Here is an 11,775-nt window from a genome sequence, read left to right as displayed (position 1 = left end):
TGTTGTTCCATACACTCTTCACTCCAACATTCCTCTTTTGTTTCTTATTCTCCCTGAATATAAAATTCTCCCTGCCAATAATTGTATCTTGTTGTAAAGAGATATACCATTTGTCTACTTGTTCTTTTACATGTGATGGATCTTTTACTTTTAGCTACATATACAATTTTCTCCTTGTCTTTGGTTTTTATACCTTTATTCCTACATGTTTTCTTTGTTTTTACCTTCTTACATTTGCTGAGTTTCATAAATATACTTTTGTCTTTTAAAATCAGATTTTGAAAATTATTGACCATTATCACTTAAAATATTTATTCCTCATTTTTTCCATTCTTTTCTTCCCAACACTCCTATTATATATATGTAATATTTGAATGGTTTCAAATTATCTTGTATGTATGTTCTCTTATTTTTATTTATTACCTGACAGTGTTTACTAACCTTTTTTTCTATTTGATCTGCTGTTAATCCATCTGAGTTTTTAATTTTATACTTATTTTTAGTTTTATAACTTTCATTTTATAATGTTTATTTTATACATTCTAATTACCTGTTGAAATTCTCTTTTTTTATTAATTTTTTTATACTTTATTTCACTTTCTTTAATGTATTGTTAATAGTGTTTTTTCAGGCCCCTGTCCATTGGTTCCATTTTGGATAATCCTTAGGTTTGCTTTTACTATCTATTTTTTCTTCTTGATTATCTGTCACATTTCATGAATCTTCTCATATTTCCTATATTTGATAGAATGCTATTATATAAAATACCCACAGAAATTGAAATTGATTTCATTTGTTTCTAGAAAATGTTCTCTTTTACACAGGTACTGTGAAAGGCTGATATATCAATCTTATCGGATATCGAGCCAGCCCGAGATTGTGTTGCAACTGCAGTTAGTTTCTGCCCTCCTCTGAAGTCTCAAAGGAGAGATCTATTGTGTGTTAATTATAAACCATGTCTCACGTGGACATGGTTTATTGAGCATGGTGAGGTTGCAGAAGAATATACTGCCTTCACATGCTGTGGTGCATGGTTTCCTTCTTTTAATTAAAACTTTCATTCTCCTATTTTTTTTCACTCTCTTTTGTTGAAAGTTTGGCCTACTAAATGTTGTTTTGTTTTGTTTTTAGGCGAGGCAATCCTTGGTTGACCTTACAGATTTCAAGGACCTTATCAGTTTATAATCCCTTATTTTTTTATTTTTTATGCCTACAGCACCTAGTCTTCCTAGGTGGTCTCCCATTCAAGTACTAATGAGGCCCAACCCTGCTTAGCTTCCAAGATCAGATGAGATTGGGTTTGTTTAGGGCAGCATGGCCATAGACACAAAGTGAACATTTTAAAGGCAGCCAATGGAAAAAGACACATTACTTTCAGGGAGGCAATATGGCACTCTCAGGTGGCTTTAGTATACACAATGGTAGTTATAAAACAATTGAATAAAATTTTCAAAGTGCTGGGGAAAAAAACCTACTAATCTAGAAATATTTATCTAGAGAAAAATCCTTCAAAAATGTAGGATAACTCTTTTGTGTTCTGTCTACCACTGAAACAGCACATTGCATTTTATTTCCCAAGTCAAAAGTTATACTGTGGCAGGTGCCTATAATGAAGGGCTGTGGCTTTTCTGAACCAATGTGACTGATAATAGTTATGTGTGAAAGAGGAAGCAACAAGCCATTGCCTTCATTGTAACAACTAGGAACAAAAGATAAATTAAAAATAAATATATTTTAAAGACACAAGAGAGTTGTGTAAGTCAATGTAACTGAATAAAATTTAATCCTAGTGAGGAAAGAGCCCTTCCTAGGCAAGCTGAGACCACCGGCCAATTTCTTCTTTGAAAGCATTTGCTAAGCCTGGGAAAGGGTTGATTATCAGGCTTGACATAGTCAATGTAATGGAGGACAAGGCAAACTGAATCTCCACTCTGTGGAGATTCAAATCCTGCATCTACAAAGGGAGAGTTATTGACTGACCACAGGAAAGAATTCAAGTACATGCCAGAATTAGAGTCAAAAGGAAAGTTTATTGGAGAAGAGATAATGCTCCATAGACAGAGTGTGATCTCCTATCAGAAACAGACTGAGAGAGCTGAGAGAGACAGACAGGGAGAAAAGACTGGGAGAAAAAAGACAATGAGAAACATACAAACTAACAGACAGATCTACAGACAGACGACAATAGAGAATTCAGTTTTGGAATTCAGTATATCTTAGTTTTTATGAATTATAGTTTAAAGATTTAGTTTATCTATTTTCTTTTGATGGTATGGGTATACAGTGTGAAAAATAAAGGTATGTAATGTGAAAGGCATGCTAGCCTTTGTTCCAAAGGTTCTTCATGGTTTTGGCAATAGGGAATAAATGTAGGATATTGACTTAAAGACTATTTTCTCTTCATGGAATGGGTAAATGGTTTGTAATTTGAGGTGGAGCTGAAGTTATTGATGCTAGTGCTGGGGAGTAGCTGAAAATACAAGTGAAGCTTGGCTTGATCACCTGCTGCTCACTTTCTGCTGTACGGCCTGGTTCCTAATAGGTCACGGACCAGTACCAGTCCTTGGCCTGGGTTTTGGGGACCCCTGATCTATGTGGCATTTTCTGTGGGCTTTATTTTCTCTCTGGATTTTGGCCTTCAGTTGCTTGCTGCCTTGTATCTCTCCAACATACACATGTTAATAATGACATATCTAAGGTGATAAATGGTTTATACTCAAAATAAATGCAGAAGAAATTTTCCTTGGTTAATTCTAGATACTGCTTTCTTACATGATTAACTGAATTCCAGATGTATTTCTCTCTCCCTACTCAGCATTTTTTCTCATGTTCCCTCACCTAGAAATGCCTTTTCCTCTCTCCTCCTGAAAATCAAAATCAGAACTTCAATTCACCCTATCAGTATTGTTTCACTTTATTCTAGTTTCTGTTAGAACCTGTTACCTGACTCATGTACTTGGCTTCTAATGACAACTTCTATTGTATACTTTCAGTTGAAGTGCACATATTTTATTCACAATTAGACGATGTTGTTTTAGACAAAGGTCAAGACACCTTCCAGTTTTAACCCTATATGCTTTCTTAATTCCTCCTCATAATTTTTCTCCCATGGTTGTTAACTTCATTCTTCTTTACTTTGTGGCTACACTTGAGATGGAAAGTCCTGGGTGAGTCAGCCTAGGAAGCATAGCCAACTGAGCGTTGACACTACAGCTGAGGAAACTCAGCAGAAAAGAGTGTTTTGACTGGAATTGAGAGAACAAGTCTACTTTTACACTGATTTTAATGATTTTCACTCTAGAATGATTCCAAACTAGAGTTCTTCAGTTTATCTGGATATACTATGGCCTGTAGCTACTTCATGGGCTCTTTTACTTTGTAACCTTTACTAAACGAAACTTTGTCTGTGGGGAGTGTTCGATATACATTCTTAGTTGAATTAATGAGCTTCTTTCTAGAGTTTTCTTATTGGATGGATAGCTACATTCATTTCTCATTAAGTATATGAAATCAGTTGGTCAAAGATACTATTATTTTAACAGTATCCATAATAGAATATCTGATGTGCCAAGTCTCTTATAACATATCCCAAGCTATGGTCAGCAGAATTATGTGTTAAGGGAAAAAATTAAATTCCATGGTCAAAAAGTTTTTGAAGCACTGCACGGTCAGTTGGATACTTCCAATGCATGTAAACACAATTAAGCCCTATGTTTAAAAAACAAAAACAAAAACAAAAACAAAACAAACAAAAAAACTGAGTTTTTCAGAAATATTTAATTTTGGAGAACTTTTGTTTTTGCCTGAAAACCTATCAGTATCTCACAGAATATTCTAAGGAACACACTTTGGGTATCTTGGCATATAATCACATGTACCTCCTGGTCCAAGGTCAATTCTCTTTTGTGCACCACTTTTTTTTCTGTTTCTTATTACTTGGCTTTAATACCCTAGAAACATTATTCTTAAAGTGCATGAAATGTCTGAATTCCTCTGGCTTACTGAAAATTCCCAATGGGATTCATATTATGTTTAGATACAAATTCTGTTGTCTAAACTTCTTCCTTCATCATGATGACTGTATTAGTTTCTTATACCTTCTGACATAAATTACCACAGATTGAGTGGCTTAAACAACACAAATCTATCTCTCAAATTGGGTATTGGAAGTCTGACTTTTCAAATAATTGGACTAAAATTAAGGTGTCTACAGGGCTGCATTTTTTTTTTCTGATGTCTCTAGAGGAGTATGGTAGGCAGAACAATGAACATCTTAATCCCTGGAATTTATGAGTATCTTACATTACATTGCAAGGTGTAATTGGAATTGGATGTGGAATTAAATTTGCTAATTATGATATAGATATAGAATTTATTCCAGATTAATTTGGTGGGCCCAGTGTTCCATAAAAATGGAAGCAGAAGGCAGAAGAAGAGTGAATGTTTGATGCTGCATGAGAAAGACAAGCAACCATCGTTGGCTTTGAAGATGTCGGAAGACCATAGCCAAGAAATATGGGTAGCCTACAGAAGCTAGAAAACATAAGAAAAGAAATTCTCCTCTAGAATCTTCAGATGGGATGCAGCACTTTGACACCTTGTAAAACTTATTTAGACTTCTGATCTTCAGAAATGTAAGATAATTGTACATTTTAATTTTATATCTCAATTTCACCAGGCCAAGGGATTCAGATGTTTAATCATGAATGCCATTGTGAAGATATTTTGTAGATGAGATTAACATTTAAATTGGTAGACTTTGAGTAAAATCTATTATCCTCCAAAATATGGGTGAGTCTCATCCAATCAGTTGAAGGCCTTAAAATAAAGTCCGACTTCCATTAAGGAATTCTACAGCAGACTGCTTTACAACTTGACTGCAACATAACTCTTTTTTTTAGGTTGTTTACCTGTCCTACAGATTTCAGATTTACCAGCCCCAACAGCAGGACTGAATTCCTCAAAATAAATCAGTTTCTCTTTCTCTCTCTGAACACACACGTATATACATATATACACTCAATACAGCATGTACATGTACACACACAGACATATCTTATTGTTTCTCTGGAGAAGATTGATTAATACAATAGTAAACTTGTGTTGTTCTAAGCCACCAAGTTTATGGTAGTTCGATACTGCAATAGGAAACTAATAAAAAGATAACCTATTTCCTTTCATTTTCTTTATAATCTAGGATAATCTCTTTAAGGTCATGATTAGCAACATTAATTCCATCTGTAATCTTAATTCCTTTTACCTATTAACAAATTCGCTGATTCTGAGAATTAAAATGTAGGCATATTTGGAGAGAAGTGCATTATTTTGCCTACTACCACAATCATTCCATCAAAATATGACACTACAAACTTTGATATTTAAAGGAAACCAATTTGTGTTGATTTTGATAAATTTGCTTAGTCCATGGAATTCTTGCCCTTAAGTTATTCTTTATTTTCAGGCATTGAGCATCATTGGGGTAAATAGCTTCTAGCCTTAGTAGATTGAAAACTGATTCAAAATAAAAGAGAGAAGCACAGTATTGCTTCATGTTTTCCAAGACTTAAGTCACTCAAGTTACTATATTAAGGAAAAAACACTGGAGCCAAGGCTCTGTGATCACAATTGGCTAAATCAGTTAAGCTTATTTTTAATCTATTCACACTGCCTCTATATAAAATGTTATGCAACTATGTATTCTTTACATTAAATCTTAGAATGCATTGTGTGAAATATAAATATGTTAATTCACACATTGTATCGTAAAAACATTTTAATAGCTAATCTATTGTGGGACAGTTGTTAAGAAAGAAAATAGTTGTTTTATTTTTAATCATCATGGCCTTAATATCATGTTAACATGTCATTTGTCATTAGTACAAGAAACATATACTTTAATATACAGCACATTTAGTGTGCACTTTCATTTTGGAATGCACAAAAAGATTTTACTTCATTTGCACAGCTTTTAAAACTACTTTAAAGAACAACACAGTGTAGTTTCCTTTTCCAAGGCCAAAATAGTGATGAAGTGTTGGCAGTTCCCCTCAAGCTTTAGGCTTTGACAGAAGAGTTTTGGAGACAGCAAAACCAAAGGGATTTTGAGCTTGAGAGCAGAGGAATGATTAAGCCATGCTAAGTGCTGACAGATGTGTTTCAGAGTACACATGAGTCAGTTATGAGCCTTCTAGGAGCAACTGGGTTAGTGGGTCCCACCTGCCATCAGCCTCTCCAGCTTTTAAGTTCCAGAAAAACAAATACTACATGTGACTTATTCCAGAATATTTAATCAGTGCTATAACTATCAGCAGGAAATATCTGGATTGCTTTTCTAATACATAATAATAGAAAATCATTTTGGTTAACAGGGATGCAGCTATAATAGAAAAGGTCCTCAAGTAGGATTTAAGAAGCATATTTAGACCTAATGTCAACAGGTCTGTGTCATTTGATAAGTCACTTAACCTCTGTGTATACTGTTCTGGCTCTTCAAAGTGAAAGATCTTGACTAGACTATCACTGAAGTCTCCGCTAGTTCACATATCCCATTGTTCTAATAAAACATTTCTCTAATTCCTAAGAATTGTTCCTATCTCTCTGTCTTTACTGGAGTAAGTGTTGAGAAAATGGACTGCCTTGTATTTTAATCTAACTATTCCTGAATTTTAGTCATATGTCCCTGGCTAGAATATAAGCTTTTTTTAGTATAGAGGCTATGTCTCGTATATCTTCTATATTCACTACAGCGAGGATCAAGTACTTGGGAAAATATTTAAGGCTCGTTAAAATGGAATAAACTAATTCCAAATATTTATTCTGAATGATTGTTTTTATATTTGAGTTATTTTAAGTTAGGTTTTAATAGTTAACATTGTAAATATTAATTGTCTATGTGGCATGATTTTTAGAAATTTAGAAATATTCATCATTTTGATTACCTACAATTAGCTAATTGGCTTAAAATGATCGTGGTAATTACTAGGTTTTAGGTACATAGTCAGACATGAGCAACAGGGAACAAAGGAATAGAGGCTTTGCCTAGAGACTGACCAAAGGACACCCTGATGATAGTTAGAGAATCCCTCCTGCATCCCCAGAGACAAAGGACATGAGGGCCATAATCTATAGCTTGTTTAAACCAGCTGCAGATGCCTGTGCAGAAGGTGCCTACAATGTAATGCTCATTATACTGTCATTATAATACTATGTTTATACCAGGAAGTTCATGCATCTAATTATAATGGACTGATTTCTGGGTAAGCACATGCACAATAGGTAAAGCGTTATATAGCAGCCAGCTGTCAGTCGAGGTAACCTCACATGGGGATCATCTAGGACCTCCCATCACTGCTCAAATATAAACAGACCTTCCCACTTCTGCATTATTACAGCTTTCCTTGCTGAAAACCTACTCCTTTGGGGTATGCTCTGTCTTATCTCTTCACCTCTCAAATTCCACAGGGCTGCAGCCTTCCTTAGTATGGACCCTCTCCTTCTAAAATGTACTTCCAATAATTCTTTTTCCAAATCTCACTGACCTATTATTCTCTGCTGTGTCAGCGGGGAAGAACCAAGAGACAACACAACACCACTGTCCTCCCCCATGACACTGGGGTAACGCTGGATCTCACATCACCCCAGTGGTAACATAAGACCTGTGAATTCTGCAACAGCTTCTTATTATTTGTCTTTTACTGTGAGTGCTGTTGGGCTTGTGGAGCATTTGAGATGTGAGTACAATCTCAAGGGTCTAGACAAATGAGTCATTACAATGTAAATGCCAGAGATGTATACTACTCACTGTGGAAGATCAGCGACAGTTATAGCCCTAATGAGGGGAGGTCAAAGAAGAAAGGAAAAAATTGTCATTCTGTGACAAAGGAATTACAGGTGACCAAGCCATATTTAGGATTCAAATCAGGATGAAAACACAGAAATCAAAGTACCCAAGAACAGGATGTTTTAGAAAATGAGTTATTGGGTATGGTCGTTTAGTAGTTGATATGCCGGTTCCACTCAGAAGCAGCAGCTCTAGGAGGTTGCTGCCTACTTTAATTATGTTAATAGAAAAACGTAGGAAAAAAATAGAAAACATTCAACTTATAGGCTATTAATACCTAAAGGAAACAGGAATCTAAAAATGAATGAAAATTAGTGGCAGAAGAGAAAAAAAAATCCACCTATGATAATTTTTCCCTTGGTAGGGAAGGGATGTCACTAGAATGTATTCATATTATTATTCCAATAAACCTGAAAACAGTCTAGATGAAAAAGATAGTTGGGATGAAAATTTTAACTTGATTATGTAACCTACAGGAAAATAGAAAAATGTGACATACGTACATACATGTTCCATCAGGAGGTGCCATGGAGCAATTTAAAAAGAATTAAAAATGCAACATTGCAGAAAAAAATCAAGGAAAGCACCCCCATATTCTTTCCTTGTTGTTGAAAACCCATTAAAAGAAGAAAATCTACAGTCAAAATGACAATCGCTCCTGAAATATTTCAAAGGAAAACAAACCATCAAAATAACACCCACATACATCATGAAAATTTTTGAAAGGTCAAGGATTTTCAAGAAAAAAATAGTAAAATATCCTGTGTTTTGCAAATCACCCTCTTGCCTCATTGCTAACAAATCACAGAATGCTGCATATATTTTTACTGTATTTTCTGAACTTAAAGGGACAAAGGAAGATGACAACTTAAAATTTATTTACTATTAGCAATAAAAAAAATGAAACCCCTAAATATGTAGGGTTTTTATACTTATTAAATTAGCTGTCATTTAATTTTCTAGTTACAGTTTAAACCTGATTTACTTGGGCTGCTCACTCTGCTATCAAATTAAAATTCTCATCGAGCAGGAATAGAGTTAATATGTCATAATAAGATAAAATTAACATAAAAAATTGACAAGTTAGCAATTAATATTAAATTTTCTTTATGCCTGTTTAAATTAATTATGCAGATATATATTTTGTCACTACCAAAAAAGCACTAACATTTATATATTTTACTATGCATATTTTATAATACAGATTCAATATTTTTATATTTATTTTAATATTACTCTACTGTCATCATCTATCATATTTTTTACAAAAGCAAATGAGTTTATCTTTTTTCAGTATTTATTTAAGTGGATTACAAAGATATGCATTAGACTAAATAGTCTCATAATATGACTAGTCTGAAATATCTGTTATAATTTAGATTTTATTACTTTTTCTAATGTGAGAGATAAAAATAATTCTAAATTCATCAACATGGATACAGATAGTAAAGTAGCAAATGTGGGCCTAAAATAACATTTTGGGGAGAATTATTTTCAATGATCATGCAATGACATGTAAATTAGTCACTTTTCTCTCAATGAATATATTTATTGAATGAATACATTAATAAGTGGTTAGGCCTATTTTCAAAGATGTGTAGGAAGACTACACACACACACACACACACACACACACACACGTGTCATTTATTGCCTAAGACTGGACACTCAGTTACTGCTTAGCGGAGTTAATGAAATTAAATAATAAAGCCTTTCTAATCTTTTACAATCACTTATACAAATTTTTATGGATATTAGTATTTATCATCTTTACATTCCTAAATATAGGTGGTAAGTTAAAAAAGTGACTATTTTAGTAAAAGCTATTACCATACTAACGCACTAATATTAAAGTAGTAAACATCCTATTGATACAACTCATCCATGCTGAAGGACATTGCAGGAAAAAAAATCAGTTGGAGAGTAATCTGATTTTTTCTAATCACTTCTGCTTTTCTTTTTTTCATACGATTTTATTTTATTTTATTTTCAAGAATAAAAGCTTTCCAATCCCTATAGACTTGAAAACCCACATCTGAAAATATATTTGCACACCAATGTTCATCGCAGCATTATTTACGGTGGCCAGGACATGGAAACAACTGAAGTGTTCTTCAATAGATGATTGGCTAAAGAAGTTGTGGTACAATGGAACATTACTCAGCCATAAGAAGAGATGAAATACTGCCATTTGCGATAACATAGGTGGACCTCAAGATAATCATGCTAAGCGAAATAAGCCAGACAGACAAAGTTGAAAATCACGTGATATCACTTATCTGTGCAATATAAACCTAAAAGTAACAAATGAGTAAGACAAACAGAGCATTGTGGACATGGACTATAGGCTAGTAGTTACCAGAGGACTATAGACTAGTGGTTACTAGCGGGGTGGGGAGGTGGGGGAAGTAGTTGGGGTAAAGGGGATCAAATACAGGGGCAGGGTGAAGTGGGTAAAGTGGATCAAATATATGGTAGCTGAAGGAAACTGGACTTTGGGTGGTAAACACAAAATAATATACAAATGTCAAATGATAATGTACACATAATAATTATAGAATTGTATTACCAATGTTACCCCAATAAGCTTAATTTAAAATTAAATAAATAAAAGCTTTCACAGAACCCAAAACAGTAGGTGCTAAACAAATTGTTGCAGGCTAACATTTCAGGTTAATTGACATGTGAACCCTATGAGAAATTTTAATAAAGAAATTGACTGCACCCTGCTCTAATACATTAGTCGCATCACAGTCCTGTAAGGATGTATTAGACTCTCCATTAGACTGTCAGGTAAAATTATGAGGTACATTTTGTAAGATATCTATGACATCTTTAATTCTTCTTAGGCACAACTAACCTTAAAGTTAGGACAAAACTGAGAGAATTAGAGAGCAGGGGCACTATTAAAATCTAAGGACAAAGAAAAAGGAAAAGTCTAAGGCAGATAAAGATGGTATTTGTAATGAATACTTACTATGAATTTTATTTAGGTAAATCATTTTATTAGTCATTTCAGCACTACCACTTGTGATGGCTATATTTTCAGATTTTTACAGCAAAATCTGTGTTGAGAATCATGACCACATAATTAGAAATAATTTTTTAATTGTATATCCCCTTTATACAGTGCTTGTGTTATTTACTGGATATATTAAAGTTGGTGTTTTTAAATGAACTCATACTTTATCATTGAGATATATTAGAATTTAATAAATACCTTATATTAATATATCATTCAGGCAACATCACTGATTAAATTAATTTTCTTCATCTTTAACTCTGAAAATTTTGTTTTTTTTCAGACTTTCTGACAAGTATCTAGTTATTTTTAAGCAAACACTTAAATTTCAGAGAGCTTTTCATATAAAGGAATATTTTGTAAACTATCAAAAGAATATTGACGTTAAATTTACCTTGATATCTCAGAATTATGTGTATTAGATTCTCTTGTCAAGACTTGTAACAGCATAAGAGCTTAATGTAAATTCTTTCTTATAAATAGTTAAGTATTTCCTGAAAATATAAAGAAATTTTAATGTGGTAAATACAAAAAAATCGACAGCTATTATAAAGTCATAAAATAATTTTTAGAGTATATGAAAGCCATACTAACAACAAGAGTATACTCTTGATACTAATTTAAATGCTAAAGACTATGATTAGCTATAATTTTACCTTCCAGTATTATTTTCTAAGCATAATCTATATAAATTCAGTGTGCTACCATTTTTTAAACTAATAAAATATAGAAATACACTCTGAAATTTTTTTATACTATTAACTGTGTATGTAATTAAAAACATTCAGCAGCAAATCTTAATATTTAAATATTTAAATACTGTATTATAAGACACCAAAATAGACATTAATTTACTAATCCATTAAGAATCTATATCTGTTACAAATTATCACCAACCTATTGGCTTAAAACA

General features: G+C 33.2%; 1 pseudogene; it reads right to left on the bottom strand.

Annotated features, from left to right (window-relative positions):
* Positions 1-1,207: 1,207 nt before the first annotated feature.
* LOC118601163 lies at positions 1,208-1,326 on the bottom strand (annotated as a pseudogene).
* Positions 1,327-11,775: the final 10,449 nt, after the last annotated feature.

Source organism: Rousettus aegyptiacus, unplaced genomic scaffold (genome assembly GCF_014176215.1).
Source record: "Rousettus aegyptiacus isolate mRouAeg1 unplaced genomic scaffold, mRouAeg1.p scaffold_m13_p_3, whole genome shotgun sequence".
NCBI lineage: Eukaryota > Metazoa > Chordata > Mammalia > Chiroptera > Pteropodidae > Rousettus > Rousettus aegyptiacus.
This window is presented reverse-complemented; position numbering and strand designations above follow the sequence as displayed.